The following is a 25330-nucleotide window of genomic DNA, read 5'->3' on the forward strand; positions in this document are numbered from 1 at the left end:
CTCTGGCCGGAGAGGGTAGGTAGGCATAGGGGGAGCGGAGAGAGAAGTACCGAGAGAAGAGAAAAAGAGAGAGAGAGAGAGAGAGAGGAAGAGAAGGGCAAAGAGGTGCAAGAGAGGAGAGCGAAAGAGAACGCGGCCGCCTTGCCAGCCAATTCCCGGCGGCCCGCTATATTTACGAGGCCCATAAAGTAGCGAGCACGACCGCGTATATTGCCGCGTAAATATCAGCTTATGGAAATATAGAGCTCAATATCTGCCTGCCTGCCTACCTACCTGCCTACCCGACGCGCTCGGCAGCTTTTCTTCCCTTTCCATTCGCAGGGGCATCCTGGGTATCCAGGGTAGTTCTCGCTTGGCCCCTTCGTAATCGTGCAATTCCGGGGAAAGAATCAGTTCGGTCGCAAACTCGTGTCGTTCCTCGGCGGCGGATTTATCGCCCGGCTTTAGACGAAAAGCCATTCGACGATGGCAATTAGTGTCATGCGGCGAGGAAACGCATCGGGTTTTAATTATAAGGAGAACTTGGAAGAGAACAGGTTCCTCCCTCTCTCTCTCTTTAATGCTGAAAACTTAATAATGTCTCAGTAAGTGTTCAGTGTGTCACAATCCGCCTACTTAACATATAAAATTCGTATTCATCTACTATTACAAAGTATCAAGCGTCTAATTTATGCTATTTTTTAATAACGTACACTGAGAAAAATCGTTTGATTGTACCAACAAGACGTATATGATTGAAGACATTTTGGTTAAATCAAACAAGAATTTCTAGTTATCATGATAAGATTCGATTTTTTATAACTAGAACGTTTAATAGATTTTACTATAAGGATTTGGTTAGTATTTTCTGGTTAGATCTATAAAATATCTTGTTACATTAACTTCTTTGCTTGCCGCTGGGCGGCGAGCCACTCTTAACTTAACTTGTATTCAATATTTGCCATGAAATGTATATAAAGAACTAGTATTAACATTAAATCCAAGGTATATTTTTTTTCTCTTACGAGCAGTAGTGCCAGAAAGAGGACGCTAGCTCTCTGATTGTGTGTGTTTGAGCTGCATCCTCTTCTTGCATCACTGTTTATCAGTTTAATTTCTAACAAACTGAATTTAAAATAAATTTTATTCAATAATCTGGATTGAATTTATCCAATAATCTTGTTGGAATTCAGAATATTTAAACAGACTTTTTAGATTAGATGGAAAAAATTTTAGACGACTTGGTGCTGGTGAGTTTAGTATTATTAACCAGAAAATTTGGTAAATTTAACAGGAAGAAATTAATCAGATTCATCTGGTAATTCCTACAAGAATTCTGGTTCGTCCATTTTCCAACAGACATACTGGTTGAATCTACTGGTAGAATTCTTATTAATGCAGCTAGATTTTTTTTTCAGTGTACTTTTCAACATCACGTCATATTCTCGCACGCATTTTTTACGCGGTGATGACAGATATTAACGAAAGGCCATCGGACCATATGCGATACTAAATACGTATTCATGAAGGAGCTGGTCAGAAGTCTAGAATGCGACAGAGTAGAACGCGACGAGGACGCCTGTCGTTGGCTGACACCATTAGCGCGGCCATCAGTCACCATTAACACAGATGTCCGTGTGTTTCCGCGAACATCGCATTAATCACACCTATCCACATAAATTTCCGCCGGTCCGAGCGAAGCAACGAAACCCGAGCGTGTCTTGACACCTTAATGGATGATAAATCAGAAATTCATTAAGAGAGGTAGGGGAGATTAGGACAGATGCGACGTATTTATCAAATAGAATAGATTTTATAAGCAAGCAAATGGCCGGTATTTTAATTTATTCTATTTTAATCTGACGCGCTGATGCTATCGATGAAAATTGAAGTGACAATCTCGCGCGAGCGCGTATTTCCCGTGATTTATGTACGATTACCGTCCAAATATTAGCTGGACGAGAGTACGAACTGATTAATATTATATTAGACATTCAAATAAAACATAGACTTTTACGGAACAACGACCTTAATCCACATTTCAGTTGAACGTACCTGTTATTATATTAAATCTTCTTTCCGTCATTTAAAATATAATCAACGATAAAATTAATTCAACACATGCGTATTATGCTCAGATTAATGTTAAGCTCGAGATAAAGTATTATTCGCTATAGGCCTTTCATCTTAATTAATTTCTGCGAGATCTTATCTGAATAGTTTATCAAGTGGTGAACACTTCGGAATATCTTCTAATGCGGAAATAGGAGACTCGCACAACCGGTTTTTGTTAATAATCTCCAGATAACTGAAAATGCAAAGTCTGACATGCCTAATGGAACTATAATTAGTATCTAAAGTAGTCGGCAAAAACTCATTAGAAATTGAAGTTGATATTAAAATGTATAAAGCTTATTATAAACACGCCGAACCGTTCTCAAAGCCTATCGGCTGAGATCGAGCACGTTGATAATCTCACAACACTCCTCGCACATTTCCGTTGATCATATTGGATGCATTAATTCAATGACAGATTTAAAATGTAAACGACATGTTTGAAAAAAAATGACGCGTATAATATTAGAATTTCAACGACGAGCAAACTTACTTATTTTTACACGAATAGCATCGTTCGACGTAACATCCTTTGCGGATACCGCCATACGAGTCTCGAAAGCTGAACGGGAGTCAGCGTTTTTGATCTCCGCTGACGTGTTTACGAGAGCCGTCTGGCAATTAATCGAGATTTATGGCCATACTTTTGTAACGCTACATCAGATGAATCCATCTTAAATACCAATGCGCCGAGGGACAAGTTTAGGACCGGGTGGCAATGTTGGCAATTCCACGCACTTTTTATCAGGGACAGCTGCTAAGCGTTCTCCACTGCTCTTCCCCATCTCGAGGCCCATCGTTCTCATGTGAGAAAAAATTGCGGGAGTTATACGAAACGACGATCGGATCTTTTTACCGCGCCGTCGAAATTTTATGTTCCGTGGAGCCTTTCTATCACGATTCGATATATTGAAATTGCAAAATCTCCTCCTCCGTGGGTGAATATTTATCGCGCCAATAACTCAACAAGAAATAATGATTAAAACATTTTGAAAACTGAAAGAAATACAATCTTCCTTCGGCAATAATTAGTCTTGCAAGTTTTCGCAAACTAACGTTACAGATGGCTGGTTTAAAGGCCGGAAAGTTCACGTAGCGTATTTTAGCGAACGCAAAGTTAGCATGTGCGTACTTTCAATCTGATTACGAATACGAAACAACGAAGATCAGGAAATCCTTAGGATTGCGCTTCTGATTGAAACTCCTGCACATATTTCCCTAGCGTGTTGTCGCGCTTTGGCCACCGGTTTGTAGCAGGTGTAACGAGCAACCTCCCGCTGCGGCTATTAAGCTTTAGCCAAAATTAAACCTCACGGAACTTGAAACCCCAGAAGTTATTATCATGCTATTGCTCTTGCGGACTCCCGGCAAATCTTTCTCTATCGGTTTACCTCTGTACTTGGTATAATATTCGCTATCTGCATAATTTTCATGCCATGTTACAGGATAAGGATAATCGTGAAAATGCATTATTGCGATCTATTGCTATTTTTAATGCATTTTTATTTATTTTTTAGCTTTACGATTACGTGTACAAAGATTTAATAGCTAATTATCAAATCTGTTAAGGTTAAATCTCAACGAATAATAATCGTGTTAGTATAGCTCCGTTATTTACGAAGAAAGAAACATTTACGAGAAATGTGAGTGAATTATAAGTGTAATATCAGAACAGCGGCAAAAGTTGGAAACGACAAATTTGCTACTTAATAGCTTTCGAGAAAAGGTTACGCTAACGATGTCCACGCCCCCTCTTGAAAACGTTACGCCTGCCCCTTTTCTTTCTCAAGTGCGCCCGTTTCTTCGAAGAGTTACCAATTGCGTCGACACTCCGCCCGATAATTACGATAGTCCCTTAATGAACCACCCCTACGGAATCAACGAGTCCGCTCAATTAGAAAACGCCCATTAAAAAAGTCACATCATTAATTCCGATGAAAATGACAGTGTCGCATCCGCGAATAATCCCGCGGCTCATTATCATGCTATTGTATTTTACGATGGAGGAATTTCAAGGGAGCCGACAACTGTCTACAAAAATAATTCAATCCTCAGTCGGACAGGCGGTGGACTTTATAGCCCGCGCTACAAAAGGATACATTACCAATTACCTTTCGTACCGCGCCAACATTCGCGTACATCATCTCGTGGACACAAATGAATATATACCCACTCGCATAAATACGTTCGTGGAGCGCGTAGGTGCCGACTGATTATAAAGGTTTAATATCGCTCCTTGAGCATTTGCGGTGAAGTAATGTAAGCCGCCGGCCGAGACGTACGAGCAGCCAGCGGCTCGACGGCGAGAACAAGAGGAAACGGAGAAAGAAGGAGAAGGAGACAGAAGCCGCGAGTGTGTAAGAGCGGGACGAGAAGAGAGCCACGACCAGGTGAGGCGGACAACCGGTGGTAATGGAGCCGAGAGCCGACTGTAAATAATGCGGCTTATTGTTAAATCGCCGCGGTCCCAGCATCATTAACTCTATCGCAGATCTCGCTGGCGCAGCGGGTGTCGCGGTAACTCTTAGCTCGAGTGGGTATGCGTGTTGCGAGCACAATGCCGGCTAATGATGCCTCGAAGGCGGTATATGGAGCGAGCGAGCGCTCGTTGAGAGAAGACGGCGGATACGACTGCAAAAAGAGACGGAGAAAGGAGAATGACGGACGAAGGCAGGCGTATGAGAACATGTAGATCGTGGTGAAAGTGAACGAGAGTTGAATGCAAACACGACGAAAACGGAATCCAAATGTTGAACACTTGGGAGCTCCCCAGCCAATAAATTCGAAAACAAAAAAAAGATCAAGAGTAATAAAGATTTTCGCTCAACAACCGTTGATTCTAGTCTCTCCTTTCACATTTATATCAGTTATGTTATGCGATTGACACTTTCCAACGATTTTGATTAAAACCACGTGTATTTTATGTGTAATATTTTTTTTCATTTATTCAAGTATTTCTTTAGAAAATTAAATCTTCCCCGACTCATTTGATTATCTTTGGATCCAACAAACTTCCACTTAATTACATGAGATACTAAATGTCATACACACACAAAATGGGAAATAAATACATGGAAGAAGAGAAGAAAGAGATGGGATAAAAGCGCGAATGAAGAAAAAGTTGAACCTGCTGTGCCGATTCATGCTAGTTTTAGCAAAGCCTCGAAATACCGTAAGAGAGTACGTATACATACGTATATCATGCGGCTGTGGTGTGCGCATCATCCGAAGCCGTGCCGCACGTCACGGGTGTTGGAAAGGCCGCCGCAGGGGATGACCCTTCATCACCCATCAATGGTGGTCCCCGTCCCCCGTCCTTCTCCTCGTGACCACACGTAACGCCATCGTGCCTAGCGACTCACGCTGCGAGCGTACCCACCGCTAATGAACGTCTCAATATTCATGCTGAGCGTTTCCATCTCTCATGTATCGCGACGAACATCGATCCGGTTTACCGCTGCGTAACGTGCGGCCAATTTTCCTCTTTTTGTCCACCATCGTGGACTACTACTGGTTAATATTCTTTTTTTCTTCCGTCAGCGGTACGCAAATGTACGCTCCAACTCGAACGACACGAAGTTGTCATATTAAAACGTTAATTTTAATTATGCCGAGCATGAATAAACACATGAGGAAGCTGTTTTGAGCATACTCAAAATGCAACGTGTTTCATAAATGAAACGGTCTTTTTATAAATTCTAAAATATTCTTCACAGACACACACAAATGCATATTTACATGTGTATGCGTACATAATAAATGTGCATTGGAAAAAGAAAGCACAATATAAAAAACTTTTTACAAAATCCAACCAAATATTAATTTTTCAATTCTCTGGAAGCACACACGGTTTTACATAGGTTCTTAAAAAATGAATGCAATCAATTCTATATATTATGTACTTGTTGAACCAACGAGAAACATTTTCTTCGAGACATTTAAGAATAACTGTAATATCATTCTCTTTATACGATATTGCATCTCGAGGGTACAATTATATTGTCACGCGATATCTTGCGACGTACATAACGTTTATTGATCGAGTTTGTAACGATAGCTCCTCCGAGGATTGAAAGTTTTTCGATTTCGCGTACAATCATGAATGATATGGCTTCCTGGTCTAGTTTTTCTATGTCGTAGAACGAAATATATATTTGGCGCTTTTCGAAGATAGGTTAACTATATGGGGGATTTGAAAGGTAAAAGTTGGAAAGTTAGGGGGTGACGATTGTGAAATTTACAGCTGTAAGCTTATGAGATTTCGGAAAGTTTCACATCTCAGTATTATGATATTTATAAGTACGTGTGTGTAATATATCAAATAAAATTACACCGCTTTTACAAATCGATAATATTTCCCAAGTATAAAATAAATATTACACTGTTATTTATATTTCTAATTTCTAATTTAATTACAGCGTAACTTGCAGTCTTTCATGTGTAATTTTAGTAAATTACGATAATGATGAATACTTTAAAATGAAGATAATCAATTATGTTAATATTGAATTCCTTAGTCAGCAAGTGTCAATATTGGTGATAAATAGTTTTTACAGCATTACAATTATAATTGTTTTCACGAATGACAAATGATCCATAATGTATCTCAAAGAGATGCGCATCTCAACAATGCAAGCTGAGGTCGGTGCGCCATGGTTATAAATAGCAAGGTTCGATGATGTTTCGTACAACGATGGTTACGGAGCTACAGGACAAGTAATTAATTTTAGTTAGACAGCTTGTGGCGCAGTGAAAGGCGATAGATATTGACTTGCGACTCCCATAACGACGGTGGCACGTCGGAATTCACAGCAGCACGGCGGGAGATGCGAATGAATTCGTATTGTGTGCAGTCATGACGATCCTGTGCATAAGACTATCTAGCATCTGCATAGATGTGTGCACCTGTGTATGTGTGTGAGCGAGACAAGTTATATGGAATCTCGGCATTGCTGCAAGAAAGGCTGTTTCGTCTCCGTCAACTCTTCATTAGTCTTTAAAATGGTCGAAGAGAGGCAAAGGGATGAAAGTATCTTCTAATGCACCGCGGCACCGATTTCTACGAATTTCTTTCGACGTGTAATAAATCATAAGCGAGGCTCTCTGAACGATCCAAGGAACTACGCGTTAGCTGCAATAGTCATTTCACATTACGGTAAAAGTACATTACTAACATTTCGTCCGAGAAATATTCGCCAAGTCGCCTCGAGAAGCTAAACGAAACTGCATCATTTGGCAAAAGTTGCGTCGTTACGTTTGACCGCGACATACATAAGATTGCCCACCGATATTACACTGATTCGCTCGCTTTTTCTCTCTTTCTTTCTCTCCAGCACCGTTTCCTTTTTTCTCTCATGTTAGCGCCAACTGACGCTCTTCTTTCTCCGCACATTCGCCATATACTATGACACCCTCGAAGAAAAGTGCTCTCTGGCGCCCCGCTTCTCTCGCCTCCAGAAGAACGACGGCGATCGCAGACGATGTAAAGAGGGCACGGACACGAGTAGAAAGAGCAACCACAATTTCGCCGCACAATCGCACCGTTGCGGAAAGGGCGACGCGCGGAGCGGAAGCGGCAAGACCGAGGGTGGCGGCAGAGTTTTTGCCACGGTCGGAGCTGACCGCAGCGCTGGACACAGCAATACCGAGTTCCCGGTTTGGCATTTTACGGAGCCATTCGAGCAAGATGGTGCGTGATAATGGCGCCTTATAGGGGAAAAGCAATTTCTGTCCGCAGACCAACGCTGCGCCAGCCTCGCCCTCGGCTCTCTTCGTGCTCTTCGGGTTACGACATACGCGGACGCGTAGATTCTCGCCTCTTAATGTGGCATCTAGTACCGCGCTCGTGACATCGCGTGTTTATTCGGGGCCTTCATTGTTTTCTAAATTGGCTGTATCACGGATAATGCCATTTGTCCGACATGTATGTGTATATCTTTGACTGCGCTTTCAAAAGCTGTCGTGTTACGTGTAATTAGCAGATGTTTACACGAATATATATGATACTCTTTGGTACTGTTGTATATTGCAAACGTATTAGTGTATTTCCGGCACTCGTCAAATTTTAAGAGCGTATTCGAAAACATTGAAAGTAATTTGTTTACCGAATCAAAGCGTGATTTATGAGATTTAATTCAAGATATATTCGCGAAGGAAATGCACAAGGCCGAAATCGAGACATAAAATAGATTTAAGATTCTCGTTCGCGCGCACGAAAATACACGGAGCAAACAAGGACGACGTCGACGAGGGCTTTTAGTATGAGTCTAGTTTATGAGTGTCGGGCATAGACATTTGTTACGCGACAGCTCTCGGCCGTCGTCGCGCGGAAAGAGCAATGTGTAATATTTCTCCAGCGGTCGACGGCGCGACGCCTACGCTTCAGCCCGACCCGTAAATCCGTCGTTTATAACGTGCGGATAATGTGTTTATCTTTTATCGACAACATAAATATTCAGACCTCGGAAATGCAGATTACATCACGGTCGCTTCAAGTAATAGAATCCGTCCTCGGTTGTAACTTAAGACGTTACGAATCTCCGCGGTCTTTCGCGATAATTCGCAATCTAACGAGGATTTAAACGTTAACCTTTAAGTTATATTCGGACAGTTTCGATACTGAGCATATAAATCTTGCGTTTCCTCTCTAGCATAAATTAAAGCAGCGATTAAATCATCCAATCTTGGAAGCTCGCAAACTTAATCTTCGGATTCGTTTTGTATCGTGTTAAAAAAAATAGCGTCACAATTCGACGTCATTCGACCGCTGTCTGTCGGTTCCAAAATACTCGAGCGTTTAAATGTACCGACCAATGTCCGGAGAATCCCGGTATAGTTGATCGGGGCCGTGTAACCGAGTGGTCGTCGGTTGGCCGCGAGCACGTGACCGCCACTTCATATCCGATCGTATAAAGCGCAGCGCAGCGCGAGCAAGTCGACCTCGCATCTCCACCCCGTGTCCTCGCCAAACTTCGCCCGACCCTCCGCGGCAAGTTGGCCGCACGTTTATAACCGTTCTGCGCGGTATGTCTAGAAGTCTCCGACTCCAGCCCCGATCTCTCTACGACTCGCACTCCGGTTCGCCGAAGGGAACGAAGGTGGGCGGACGGGGAGGAAGGGTGAGAGAGAGGCTACCAGATATAAATTTCCTGATATTCGACCGTTCGTGTCGTTTGAAATGGGGCAGTTTTCTCGGGACCTAATGGTTATTGCCTTTCTCGGCGGACATATTGCGTTCCATCCAGTGCAATGTGTGCGGCCGATATATCAGAGCTCTTCGCTCTCTCGGGCTCTCTCGGATAAGGGTGGCTGTCAGGGGGGCGTGGATGTAGCGACGAGAAGGAGAGAGGGAGAGAGAATACGTGTGTGTGTACGTGTGGGTCGCTTTACAGCGAGGGGGAGAGAGAGAGAGGGCGACGATTCAGCGCGCAGGGAGCGACGGGGGAAACCGCCGCGAAGAGAGGAGGAGAGATGTCGACCGCGCAGCTACCGGAAATCCCTCCGCAGCGGAGCACAGCAGTCCGCTCGGTGGTCGTGCCCTGCCAGACTGCAGACGGGAAGTGGCCGAGGTGTGGCCGCGGAGTTGAATTATTACAAGCTGCCCCGCCATTCATACAGGATGCATGCCCCGGCCGGTGCCCGTAAATCTTCAACGCTACGTCAGCCCTCGACTTCGCGCGCCGCCTGCTAGCGGCTGATGTTATTATCGTTGGCTTAAGCGCGAATTGAATAACGCGCGTTCGGGTGGCGCACTGACGAGGGGTTAAGTGATTTTCACCCCATTAGTCGCGACACGTTGCCCGGACGGAACTGCCGGACGAAGCCGAGGCGGTTCTCCGTCTTCGCGTTCCGCCGCGCTTATCCATCTAGTTTAGCAGTGTCTATGAAGGATAAGATTGATTCGCGTCGTAAGAAACTTTCATAAACAAGTCATTACTCGGAAGATGGATCATTAGTTTCGTCGATCAATTTAACGATGTAGACGTACTCGATTTTTACCCCAAACATCAACACTTTCATTGTACAAATTATAATTCGTATTTAATAAGAGATTTTATTAAATTAAGAGGAAATTTCAGATATTGCAAAATTAAACAATATCTATTTAAAAATATCTATTGTAAAATTAAACAATATCTATTTAAGAGCACTTGAGAATTATATTTTAAACATTACTTTTTTACACGATTAAAATCATTTTTATATATGATATTAGGTACATTATCCTATTAATATTTATATGATACTTATCCTATTAATCCAGTGCTAATGATTGAAACTGAGTGCGTGTCACATTATATAACTTAACAACGCTTGTTCATAAGCCTACCCGAATTGCATGGATCTGCGACGGTTGTACAATTGACTTACATTACGACCGCACTTTCCAGTAATGGTCATTTGAAACTAGAGCACTAATGGATGATTATGAAATTGTCGATTAGCTATACCGACTGGTTGTAATCGGCAGCATAGAATTGTTTCCGTCTTGGCACGAAATAGTAATAACATCTAGCACTTTGGCAAGTTTGCGCAGGCAATGCACATGTGTACACAACGATATTTAAAGTAGAACTCTGTTTTCCTTTGCGATGGCGTGGGTAACGTATCAAATAACGTATCAACAGATGTTGCCATGATTAAAAATACGTTACTTGAATTGAATCACGGATTGCCGCACGTTCGATAACGCGTGTTTGAATCGATGAAAGGATCCTAATTTACACTCGATTGATTCCTTTCAGTTTATACCTCAAAGAGAGACCGTGTAGCTCGTGCAACGCGCAAAATTTAAATAATAATTCTACTGGAACACGCGTTACAATACAAGACATGAATTGTTACAATTTCCACGCGTGACTAATAAAAATTGAATAAATAAATTATACTGTAAAATATACAGGATGTTTCTTAATAAGTGCGAAAAATTTTAGGAGATGATTCTTTGTCGAAAATTAAGGGGGGGGTTTTTTCATATAAACATTAAAAAGTTCTAATAATAAAAAATTGAATAGAGGTTGCTAGTTTCATCCTCTTATAACAATACGGCTGAAAAAAATATTAATAAATAACCTTTTCACTAGTAGAAAATATCCACCTAATTTCATTTTTTAACTTGTTCCAAATTTTTGAAAAAAAAAATAAAAACCTAATTTTTACCCCCATTTTTGGAGGAGTGTAGCTCCACAGGGAGGGATGTAGGAGTATATGTTTATATAAAAAACCTTTAATTTTCGACAAAAAATCATCTCTTAAAATTTTTCGAACTTATTAAGAAACACCCTGTATATTATATATGAATATAATAATCAATATACTGCAAATTATATTTTTTATTTTTTTAAAAACTTGCTACAATATTTACTGGTGTCTCTTATAAATTAAATAGATATTTATATTTATAATAAAATTAATATATATTACGTGCGCTGTATAAAAATTTAAAAAATCATAATGTATTATATAAAACATAAGTGTCAATTTAATTTTCAGAGCGCGCCAATCGCCAAGCATTATTCCGCGATCGACTCGTTGCCGGATATCAATAAATGTGCAAATATCAATAAACGGTAAGAGCCGACAATACCGCTTTGAAAGGAGCGACTCGGAGAACGAATCGACTTAGGCAGATTCCAACAATTGAACAAGAAATACCATACAATCTTGAGTTCTGCCGAAGGTAGGTGGGAGAAACGTACTCGGATGCCGAGCACGTATTGACAACCTGGTCACCGACGCGCTCAATGGCAACCCCAAATAGAAAGAAAGGTGAAAGACGTTTTCTTCCTTCGGTCTCCCCTATCCCTATCCCGTTCAATCCTCTTGCCGACGCCCGTGCTCTTGCACAGGAACACTTTTACAACGGTCAGCGCTCTCTGATGTTCGAACAAATCTCCGCCGACGACTCCTCGCATGCAGTCCAATTTAACTAAATCCTTTCCGCTTTTCCTCGCCGATGGAGAGGCCCGGACGAGGGTAGGTTGGGGGCGCGAGTGGGGTATCCATACGTGAAGATAAGATTGGAAAAGTTGTATGAGGGGCAACTTTAACGGCTATATAACCATTACAGTGCCGATAAAGTGGAATCTAGTGTCTTAACGGTCCGGAACGAAATTCCGGATATAGCGTCGTATATTCCAATGGAGTTAAACACGTTCAGATACTGGTCGTCTGCCCGCCGTTGTGAGAAGTGTACGCGCTGGTTTATTGATCAATCGATCTGAGAAATGGTCAGGGTAACTTGCCTAACCTATCTATCCTACTTTACACGCGCTTATGAATCCGTCCATAAACAGGGATAACAGACTTGGTTCTCCAGTGGATGAGGAAATTTTACAGATACGATTGCATTTTACATCGCAATTCGCACTTTTCGTGTGGACAAATATTGTATAATAAATTTGTTATATTTTATGCTACACTTTTATTTATAACGTTATAATGTTATATAATAAATATTATATACTTTTTCCTTCGACCACACAAATAAATGTTATATGGTCATAATTAATTTTTAATCAGGGCATCTCTCGAATGTATTATATTTCATTATGAAACCAAATTTGCGTACGATAAACGGGGTTCCTTACGGCAATATATATATGCAGAAAACAGATTGATAACATATGTTATACCAGAGACAAGAAGCAGTAATTTTAAATTACAACGCGAATGTTGTTGATGTAAATATAAGGATCGCTGGTAGACGATAATACATATTTGTGCTGCAGGCTACGTTTGCCATAACTCACCCACGGGACTGACAGCTTGCATAATACCCGCGAAATTGGTTTTATAAGACGACGCCAAGCACTGCTTCACAACAATGCCATAAACGCTCCGGGTAAATTACGACTCAGTGGCGTAACAACGTCGGCGGAAAGAATATCGAAAAACTAGCGGTGCGAAAGCCGTATATTTTTCAAAAAATTTTCATTTATTAAAGCGTGAAGAGAGGTATGTTATATATTTTAATATCAAAGATATATTAATGTCAAGTATTTATTTGTAAAAATATATTTTCATTGAAATGTAGAGATTAAACATTTTTATATCGAGTAAAACACACAGATGTATGAAATATTTCACGCAAAAAAATATGTCGAAGTTTACGAAATATACGGAATACGTTTCGAGAGCTTTGTTGAATGTATAGTTGATCGATATAACGTTGCATACGACACAGGAAATTGAATATCCTTCATATGGACACCCATCATTTATGGATGTATGAACCTTACATTGATATCTATGAAATGATTGATGCTATATTTAATGTTAACTTTACATACACACGCACATTTCTTTTCTTCTGATCTGTTTATAAATATATTATTATAATATTTTTATAAAATTGATACAACGACAGTCAAAAAGTGGAGTATATTATATAAAGCGAAACATTTAATATTTTATCAGGATCACTCCATCTCTTAAATATTCAACAAGCAGTAAAAAATGTACAAAAATGATATTAAATATTAAACTATATTACATTTATGCCTCAAAGGCACTTTTTTCGCAATAAGTTTAAATATCAGAAGAGTGTCAAATTTATTGATCTCCGTTAAAAAAATTGATTACTTGGCCGGATCAACATATAGCGAGAAAAGCGTAGGCGCCAAACATCTCTGACAAATGGAGGTACCATAACTCTACAGGAATGAAAATGTGAGAGAATGTCTCATACACAAGGAACTTCACCATTCGCTGAGTTATAATCTCTCATATCATTGTTTTATGGCAGGACCATAAACAATTCAGATGCACAGGTCTGTTCCGCCCGCGGGAGTAAGCAGGCTGCGCTGCAGTGATTTACCGAAAGCCGTAAATTTTTTAACTTACTACGGATTAGATAGCACCATCTGAATGTAAATTCATCGTGACAAAACTGTGTCAGATACAGTCGACGACAAAAACTCCCGCGCGCCGGCCCGTTTTCGAACTTGGCGATTCGCGTGTTACGCCACTGCCGCGATTTGCATAAGATAAATACCTACGGAGCGAATATACCATCCATCCCGGTGCCCGCGGCCTAATTTTATTCCTTCTACCGCGGATCTTTTTATGCGCTTCGATTCATAATTTCTTGTTTCTTTACAAAACGAGGATGTAAATTTTCATAATTTTACATGCCGCGTACGCAAACATGCGCCGGACAGCAATAACAGACGATGTAACGATAAATACAAACGAGATGATTTCGCTCAAACGACGCCACGAACGAGAGAAGAATTTCAATATACAAAGTATGTATTTCGACACGTATCGCAAGTATCGCGGAATAATAAACTCCCGGTGATCGATCCTTCCTCCGAATAAAATTACGTTTACGTATCACTTATATAAAATGGATCCATAACACCGTTCGCCCCTCGATCATATTTCAATCCTGACGGTTCACCGAGCGGTAGCGTTCGATCTCGTTTCTGTGCCATTTGCCGCGCGCAAACGATCGCCATAAAGTACCTCGCGAGAGTCAGTGCGTCGAAAAAAAAGCACGTTCACTTTCACAGTACACGAAAACGGACACGTGAGAGATCTCTCTTTTTTCTCCTTCCTCTTCTCCTTCTCTTTCCCTTCTGCCTTCCTCGAAGATCGCCACGACGCAGTAAGTAGCGGCCATAATCTTGGTGTATGCGCGCGGGCATCGCTGTAAGTCCGCCTGTAAACGGCCGAATTATTCAAATGTTCGCACCCGACTAGTACCGAACGTTAGCGTAGCGACGACAAGCGATTCGCGAGCAGCCTGCTCGCCGAGCCAGCAGCCGCGTAACTCCTGCCAGGCATTCCGCGTTCCACGACGATAAATTGGCGCCGATATCGCGGCCAATTTCCAGAATGCGTTTAAGATGTAGCCGTGTTAGCGCTCTTGTAAGGCTCGAACTGCTAAGGGAGTTTGAGAGAGAGAGAGAGAGAGAGGGGGAAAGAAAAGGAGCACAATCGTATACGCGAATAGCGCGATTATCTCGTGCGAATGGTACCGAGCGTTCTTTCGAACTTGGATACGAAAAGTAAACCAATTCCGTGTTTTCTGTATTTTTGCTGAGAAACAACAGAATTGGCTTTCGTGAGAAAATTCCTAAAAAAAAAAACAGACATAATTTTACGTAATTAAATCGCAATCTTGTTGAGCAATCAACAGTTCGTTAATTAGCGAATCGACTTTCAAAGAGAAGATAAACGCCAACGACGATCGCAATTATTCGACTGTAAGTAGTCGAAAAGAGGAACGGGAACTGCTCGCGGAAATGGAGGAGCGAGAGGCAAAGGTAAAAAGGGTAGTTGAGTTGTGCGAAGCGGAAGACTAGCGGTGATTTACTGCGGCACGTCGTGCGCCAGATTACCCCCGCAACCCTTACAACGCGAGCCACCTAACTCCTCGACTGAAAGTTGACGGAGAAACCAGCGCCCGCGGCCACCCACGTCGCAATAAACGAGCCAATTAATATTGCTTCCCTCTCGCACTCTCGCTACTGCCCTTGACGGTTCGCTGGATCATCCCCGTACGTGGGTGAATAATTGCATGAACGTCGCCTAGACGAAGGATCGTGGTTACCCGCCATTACCGAGCGTGAAAATTCCACGGTCAAACCGCGCAGATTAGTGGGATGGAATAAATAGAGGAAAGGTCTCGCGCGCTTAGTCTCTGTCGCTTTTGATTTATCTATAAATAAGAACGCGCGAATCGTTTGTAAATTTGAAAACTTCTCGCGATTATTCGCGAAATAAATGGCGGACTTGAGAATACAGGGGAAACGCTTGTAAATATTTCTTTAGAGATCATATTATCGTCACATTGTCGAGTATCGCGCCAAGTTCGTTAAAGTTTTTTTATACGCGCTCATAAAAGCTTTCCGGCTTGTTTTACACGCGCGAGATCTTTGTACGGGCGTGTCTTCGTAAGTCTCGCCCTGAAATATAAAGGAAATGATTAACGAGCAAGCCCACCCTCCTTCATTTTCACGCCGTTTGTTCTCTCCCTCGATATTTACGAACTCTTGCCATAATATATGGCTATACGCCATATACGTGCGTAGACTTATGGCCAGTCATGTAACTCTCGCATGGAACTTTTAATGTAACAGTAAATGATTGTTCAAGGTTTTTTTAAAAAAAAAAAGTATGCAAATATATAATAATTTGTAAGAATCCTAAAAAGCATTATATTTTACAATACGAAATCTCTCTTGGCGCATATGATAAATATATAATAAATGTATCATTGGAAAAAAGAGAACATTGATATGTTAAAAATATGCAAAATTACATAACATTTAGACTGCCATATTTATAACGCTCTTCGATATATGTACTTATATATTAACGTCGAGCATTTCACATATTTTATACGGAGCCTTCACGTTTCAAAATGTCATATGATGGATCGTCGTGATGTTAATCAACGTGGATAAGTATAGAGCTCTCGTCTAAAACCATCGGAGGGAAAAAAAAAGAAACGTCCAACTTCATTTACCTTCTCACGAAGCTCATAACGATACCGACATTTGTCAAAAAGCGCGATTACGCGCCGGCGAAACTGGCAGCCGCGACGGTGTTAGCAACCGCCATCAGTCGCGCGGCGTTGTTTTAATGCCCGCGTGATTCTGCGCCGGGCTGCGTGATGAGGCCTCCTAATAACCAGTCGCTCACACGTCTGGCTGCCACCCTTTCCGCCCGTTCCGACGGCACCAACGTCATCCCCACGGCACCCGGCTTCACCGAGCCCAACACCAGCGCGCCCGAACCTCTCCCCCTTCGCAGCGAGCTGCGAAACTGTGGCATGTCGGCTTCGCATCAATCTTGTTAAATTACCCGCCCGGCCAGGAGTCGTTCTCTCGCTCGTGGATTGATAAATTGCCCGGTCCCGTCTTCCGCAGACACGTAACGCGCTCGACGTCGCGACCTCGAGGGTAGGTCGAGGAACGAGACGAGAGGGACGCCCGTTACCAAAATGCGTCGGGGAAAATCAAATTAACGTGCGCTTCGCTTCGCTTTCTGACAACGTGGATCCACTCGGCGCGCCGTGCTTCTCTACCCAACCTGTCCTTCAACGATTCGGACGCCGCGGCGAGCGTGAATGATAGAGGAACGGCGAACCGGAAGAGGGACACGGCATGGGGCGCAGTGACAGTTGCGGCTTTCAAGATGACTCTTTGCTGTCGATGAGTGACGCGAATCGAATTTTCACTCGCCGCGTTTTCCAGCCGATTCATTGTTTGCGCGAATTAAACGCTATTCGTAATAATGACTAATTTAATTGCGTATACTTGTATATAGATGAGTAATTTATAGTTTGAATTATGATAAATTAAAGATGCTTTCGATGCTTACGTCAAAGCAATATCTATATTTTCGAATACTTGCGATAAAATTAATTTCTTAGATATCAAGTAATGAAATTATAACATGGTGATTTTATTCGTTAACATTATGTAATTCGTACAAGAATTCTGTCCATATAATGTCCGATATCAGCCGTAATCTCTTACCAAGTACCGTCTTACCTTGGCAGGTACTATTCCTTTTCTACCTATTGCCAGTATTCCGCCTCCCCCATTCAGAGCCGCGCTATCGCCTTCAGCCCTGCGATGAAGATAACTATCGGCTCGTTACACCTACCGAGCATCGTGGCGAACGTGTTGTAACCAGGACCAAGTACCACCTAGTCGGATCACGGGATGAGATAGAAAGAAGGCCAACTAAGCCATCGCTGATAGCGTCTCTAAGCTCGTGGACCTGGCTACCCAGGCGAACGCCAGTGGCTAATGGTAGGTCCGCGGCTTTAACGCGGCAACGCGACCATGTTGAGTCGGACCAAGGTAATCCTTACATATGGCCGAGAGATTCCATGGGATTAGGAAGGCGCAAACCCATTGTGCTTGTTTCCTCTCGCCACGTTGAGTGTCCTTCTAATATCTGCCGCGGTTCGACTGACTGCGAATCCACTTGGTCGCGATTTCGCGAATATTCACTTTTCGCACGAATAAACGTTGAAACGTCCAAATACTTCACTAATCGCTTCCAAGCTCACCCGCTTCGTCCACCCAACTTTGAATATTAAATGTTGATTTGATTTATGTTTCATGTGGGATTCTTAATCATGTGTTTCTGACATATATAAACGCTGATTATTATTTACTGGCACGATGATGCGTGCATTTGACAAAAAAATACTTGTAAAAATCAAGATGGGTCAGATAATGTTAATCCGGCCTCTTGTTTCGTGCAAAGATTCGTGAGAAAATTCTCTTTCGAATAAGCCAAGGCACGATGTGATGTAACTCGAGTCTCGCAATAGTGATGCGCTTATAAGACAGGATGATTCATTCTATACGTTTTTTGAAACGATATTTACATGTTACAATGTTAAGTATAAATATATGTTTAATTTTTGTATACATAATTTTCTCTACATATACTCGAAATGCTATATCTTAATGGCAATTTATTTCATTAATTATGCAGCAAATAAGAATATGTACATACATATCAATTTGAATGGAAAGATGCATCGCCTAAATAAAATTGATGTAAAAACACATGACGAAACCATCCCGAATCTCGTGAAAAGACGATTCGAGGAAAGGAACACTGGGGAGAACATAAATTTCGCATGGAAGAATCAAGTGGTAGGTAGGTACAATGTATCGCGGCAGGACTATACTCCAGCGGGTTTTGAATGATAAATGGCCTTCAGTGGACTGGCTAATGAGTCGGCTAGACTGACTTATACGACTCCGCTCCGTTGGATTTTCCAGCGAAGGACTCGTGCGCTACCGGAAGGTGACGCTCGCGGGAGTAGCCGTCGTATCATCGTTACGGGCGCTCATTATTCAAACTTACCGCGTTCCATCTATCTCAGTTTTACATCGCGGGAGAGGATGTGAGCTGCGTGACGATGTCGGCGGCTCGAAATCCCCCGGCATGCATTATTCACAGTTTCATATTGAAATTGCACGAGGGGCACACCGCTGCCTGCGCGAGGAAATGGAAACGCATTTTATCTCTCGCCTCGGCGACAGCCCGTCAAAGCCGCGCCACGTGACAGACGGCCTTGTTTCCACCTACAAATCTACCTGACGTTTCGCCGGTCGCTACCGAAAAGCCTCGCTGAGAGAACGAACACAGAATTTGACTCGCGTAGAATCAAATACAAATCATCATAACTCAATAGATTGCGTCATAGATACATCATGATATATTTATTTTGTCATTCTTGTACATTTTACGTCGACGGGAAAATACGTCGTGGCAAACAGAAATTTGATGTACATAAGTTCAATTCGATACGCAATTTCATTACACGCTTAATAAACACGCTTGTCAACTGTGTCTTACAAGACGACTATTTAGAATAATAAATGTTCTATTGACGGTGGAAACGATATTCTTCGTCGCTTCGATAATAAGATGCACATAAAGATCACGACGATAAATAGATTCGCCAGCTTCGTGTACGATTGCGCAATATCATCGGTCATTCCTTAGTCCTACTATGACATACATCCATTAGCTCTAGTGTCCCTCTAGTGACGTAATGCCAAGGTGCGTCCCCATACCTGTTTCGGATAATGCACGTTGCGAACAATGACGTGCGGTGATGTATGTGGGTTACGGGTCGAGCAGCTGTTGCTCTCGACAACTGGTTCCTCACACTCCCGTGGGCGCTCACAATGTCACAATGACGTGTGAGCACTTGTGACAGCATCGTGTGGGTACTACATACTACATTGGAGTTTGTATTACAAGCGCTTGGCTGCACGCAAGGGTGACGCGACTCTTGACGCTCGCTATACAACATACGCGCGCGTATTTCCAAAATACATCCAATGAAGCCAGAGCAAATGTGATTAGCTACTCCAATCGATACGCACATTTCTCTTCGGGAATATATTAATTGTATATAATTCAGAAATTGTCAAACGATACATCGCAATTATATATCATTAGATATGGCATTGATTATTGTACAGCAGCGCGATATATTTGTAAAAACCTATTCTTAAAAGATTGTACAAAATAGTGCAATTGTTTGGAAAACAAAGGGAGAAAATTATCGTTAATATTGTTGATATTGTCAAAGGGAGTAGGTGGAAATTTGCCTTCGCCCATCATCGAGACGTATATTAATCTCACCATATATAACGCGATAGCAAGCGATAAGTAGTCCAATTTAGCAAGATACGTCACGTGAAGCCATCCATGTCGAACTTAGCGCGGTACGCTTTGTAAAGCCTCGGCAGCTTTCGCCCTTCTCGACACGGTGCGCAAGCTGTGCAGCGGGCTCGTATTCGCTGGCTATCGAGTCTGGATCACGTCACGTCGCGTCGGATCGCGTTACGCTCTCGACACTGATCGGAGATTAGCGCCGCCAAACCCCTGCCACGATTCTCTCTCTCTCTCTCCCTCTTCAATCCGCACCTCGCCCCTACCCCCGCTACCCTACCCACCCTACACCATCCCTCGGATTGCATTCAAATCACGCACAAAGAGCTCAACTTGAGAGCTTCTCTCGTAACCGCACTAGTGCCGCGCCTATCTGACAGCCGCATCTAACGGATTTTTAACGACCTTTTGTTGGTCAAAAAAAGAATGCGTATAAGCTTCCGATAGTTGGTTGGCCCTGTGAACGAGACAACGCACGGAAACGATGATCAGATAGTGCCGGGCATACCTTTTGATAAATCCGTGCGTCGCGCAGCATGGTGTAAAGGGGAAAGGTATATATACATATTTCATAGATTATCCTCGCCAATGCTAATTTGAAATTGGAGCTACCGTGGAATCGAGATCGTGATTTATCGAGGGAAGAAAGATAATTCGCTTCTTTCCGTCGAAATTTTCGTGACGGCTAACGCGGACATTACGCGACAGCCGTACAAGAAACACGGTGCGACTAATTATCCCAATTTAACTAATAGGCCGCGTAAACTACAATCGGCGGTCTTTGAAATTACCAGCAGTCTGATCGTAAATTATCACGTGCAACACCTTTGTTTACACGACTCTCCACGACCGGGGAATCCTGAAATTCAATTGTTGTCGACAGGTACGTACCTTAAGTACGGCCAGTGATAAATGACTCGTACCGCGCGCCTCGTCGTTACCGTCTCGTTTCGAACTTCCTTGCTCGTGGCATAGTTCGTTTAACGTCACGTCGGATCTTCAAGATGGCGGTGAGCACAAGGGGGAACGATTTTGCGAGAGTCGTTAGCACGGCACCGGACCACGCCTCCTTCTGCGAGGTCGCCTCCGAGTACGAACGCGTCGTGCTCCACAAAGAACGGTTGAAAGGCACTCGAGGCGAGAGCGGAATTGCTGGAAAGACTCGTGAAACAAGAAATAATCACCCTATTATCAAGAGTTTAACGAGGCTTCGCTTATTATCGAACGTCGTCTATCTCTCCGGAGCTCCGGCAAAATGCCGGAGGACTGGGCTATCCAACCGAGGAAATATGAATTTCGCTTCCTATATTTCACCGACACCTCGCTCACGACGTTAATTCATGTCTTATGAAAATATACGCAAGGTGCGCGCAAAGGTAACAAGACGTTATTAATTGAATATCTCTCGCATTTATCTTCACGTGTCTCGAAATGTTCTACCGTAATCAGTTTTGTACGCAACACGGTTTAGATATGAGAGATATTGAAAATAATGTACATTTTCAACGATATACAGACGATAGCGGATTTTTAAAGAGTAATGTTTATTTATAAGGCAAGCTTCAAGTTTCAATGAAAGCCATCCATTCGCGTGAGAAACTAAAAAAGAAAACAGCTTCCTCCCGCTGACTTGCTTGTCATACATCGCGTTACTTAATATGCTGTCGCTTTGTTAATTTCTGCACTTCAGGTTATAATTAATGCGCGCTGAAATGTAAGACTTGCGTGAATGTTAATCGTTTTTCTGCCATAAAAACCCGTGGTTTCCGTTCCACCTCTTTGTTACCTTCCATAAAAATGTAAGTTCCGCAGTAATAAATCACTTTTAATCAACTTCCGTTTTGATACAAGAGCTCGTTAAGCGAACGCCACGAATGTGCTGGAATTAATAATGCGATAACACTCGGTAACATATTGAATCAGTCAAGAGAGACGTTTCGAAATCATATAGTCGCACGCAGACACTGTCTGTTATATTCGTAATTTAGGACGATCTTGATACCGATATTGATAGAGTCGGGATACGATAAAGGCAGCGTATCGCAAAATCAATTTTCCTCGATAAGTCGTCGAGGCTCGTGAAGAAACCGTGCACAATTCGTACCATTCGTTACCGCGAGTAATGAAAAATGGTCCCGAGCTTAGATGGAAGCAGGTCGCGTCGGAAGAGATATAGATAGGTAAGCAACTATGGGAGGATGATAGAGTGGGCCTATGCATTCGTCCGGTAAATAGCGTGATTGATCGATATTATATTCATAACAGGCAACGACTTGTCATCAATCATATCCCGTCGCGCATAACTGCGGGTCTCTGTAATATACCTGCCCGGCCGGTATAATACATTACGCCTCCAGTTCGTATTCGGTACACCGGGTGATCTAGAAACATTCTCCTTGTGCCTCCCGCGGAAAGCGCGCACGCTAGAAAATTAATGGCCTCGACAACGGAATGACGCATTGTAAATACATTACACGTGTGTCTCGCTTCTTTCTTTTTTTTTTTCCTTTCTTTTGAAGCGAAGAATCGGGAACACGAGTCGCTGTCAACGGAATATTACAAATATATACGTGAAATTATTCTACGATCAAAATATTATATTTTCATTATTTAAAGTTGGTAATCTCTCTTCTTCTCTCACTCTTCGCATACATATGTATATGGAGTCACGCGCTTGCGTTCTGGACGCGATGGGTTGATGTGCGTGACAATGGGTCCGGTGCTGACACGGTAGCCTTCCCCCGCTGCCACTCAAAGCCTCTCAGGTAACGCGATCCCGGCAGCCTAAATAAACAAGCTAGAATAAATAAAAGCTATTCTAAACGTCAGCTCGGTGTTTGCCTAGCTGTCACGGAAGTGGAGGGCACTCTCAGTCTCAAATGGATATCGAATCGGCCGTTTACAGCCCTCTTCTTTCGACGCGCGATAGGCCACCGTTCCCTACCGATGGCGTTTCCACGATTTTTTTATCATCGCCGTCACGCTCGTTAAATTGGCAACGCCAAAAAGAATCTAGGCTTGAAATATACAAAGTATACATGATCTAAATTTAAAATAAAAATCTAAAAATAGACATCCAATCTGCGTGGATGAGAATTTAATCACACCATCGTCGACCTAATATATGCGCGAATGTGGTTATAAGAGTAAAAAAAGGTGACGAGTGTTGCTCTTCAGAACGATTACAAAGTTGGATGGATATCGAAATAAAATGTCTAATTAATGCACGGGAAACGTCGTTTCCACGTTCCTCAACGATCGGGAGCGATCGCGAAAGACGAGTCCGAGATAAGCAGATAGGCGGGCACACGGTTGTGGAAGAAGCAAATGAAATTGACAGTCGACGTTTGTCTGCACGCTCCTCTCGCTCGTAGTCTCTCTGTAGTCTGTCTGTCAGCATGACACCGAGCGACGCCTTCTTTATTATACATTCAATTATTAGGCGCTGCGCATGACAAGCGCTATTGCATATTTATATCTGCCAGCCGAGGCGAGCTCAGCCGGATAAGGGGGTTCCTGACAGCCCGTCACGAGCATACGTTAACATTCTTAATAACGTACCCGGTTTGTATACGTCCGACGTGTACGCATACGTGTGGGTAACGCACACACGCCTACGTACGACGACGTATGAAATGCACGTGCATCCCACACACCCATCGTTGGGACACGAACGTGTAAAAGCCGCACGGCAGTGGTGTAATTTCAATACACGAGGAAGCTATCAACCTTTATAACCTGTTTATTACGATAATACCGTAAATTTGCATCGCGTGTTCCCCGTAATCGCTCGCCGCGGCGGATGTCATATTACGTTAACTACAGTAGTAGTTAAATAGGCATCCGGGGAATAGGCCCAAACCGGCGTACCCTGAAATTTGCGCCACTCCTGGTGTGTACATGGATATCGGTTTCAGGGCGGTTTAATGAATTCCGCTTCGAATTTTACGTGGCAGCCTGTTTACACTTAACCGATAAAACACATCTGACCGATAAATCAGCCCTGATTTCACACATTATACATGTATATGTATATATGTCACGTATTTGTATGTCACGTATACATGTCATAATTTACTCGATTATGATTATATATACACATTTGAAATTCAATCTGGGAATTATCTGGAAAAACAGAACGTTGCGTAGCGCTGTGCGACGTTTGAAGACTGAAATAGAAATTTATATGTATGCGTTCGATTAGATCAGGCGATTCACCCGCATGTTACAAGCGCGGACATGCTCGAGGTGTTGCAAATTTCATAATGAATTCAATATTATGATGTACCGGGTATATAAAGTTTTACAGCAACTACAAACATTTTGTTATTCATATCCGTGTTACACTACATATTATTGAAGATGTTCGCGTCTACACGGAGATAAAATGCATGCCGATGTAGTAGCTTTTTCGTCAACAAAATGCTGAACACCGATCGTATATCAGACACCGCCCACGGCGACCGTGGCTCCATAAAAAGAACAAAAACTTTCTTATTTTCCCCGTCCATGGCCGCCTGCTTTGATATACGATACGTTTGTACCGTGTCGGCCAGAGCCTTCGAAAGCCGACCATCTACCGTAACAGCATTTTTATGCTAAACTGGTCGATGCAACTGACAAGAATTGACAGAATTCGGAAAACAGCTGACAGCCCGCCACGCAGCCACTCCTCTGTCCGCCGACGGTAAATTTCAAACCGCCTCTCCCTACTTTTTCTCCGGCCACAAAACGAATGCCGGTCCATTTCTACCATGTTCGCAGTCTCGCCCAGATAACCTCGAAAATTATGATTTAAATAAAGAGAAAAAAAAGAAGATCGTGCAAACTGTACGATATCAAAATCCGGAAAATTTTATAAAACTGTATAGCACAAGGATGAAATAAAAAATATTAATGTAAAACTACATGTATCCGTATATCGTACATGTTTTCATGCATTGATAATGAAATGAAATTGCTTTGAAGTTGCAAAACAATTTAAATATACAGTTCTCATATTTTATATAATTGTAATTGCAAGAGCAACACTTGCGAGATCTTTCATTTAACATACTATTTATTCATA

At 42.4% G+C, this 25330-nt stretch overlaps 1 protein-coding gene across 1 annotated transcript in view; it reads right to left on the reverse strand.

The window, feature by feature from the left end:
• LOC145976874 (lachesin) overlaps window positions 1–25330 on the reverse strand; it is a 371398-nt gene that overhangs the window by 192670 nt on the left and 153398 nt on the right. The gene's annotated exons all lie outside the window — the stretch shown is intronic.

Source organism: Camponotus vicinus, unplaced genomic scaffold (assembly GCF_025532165.1).
Source record: "Camponotus vicinus isolate PSW18456_S1 unplaced genomic scaffold, iyCamVici1.0 SCAF_9, whole genome shotgun sequence".
NCBI lineage: Eukaryota > Metazoa > Arthropoda > Insecta > Hymenoptera > Formicidae > Camponotus > Camponotus vicinus.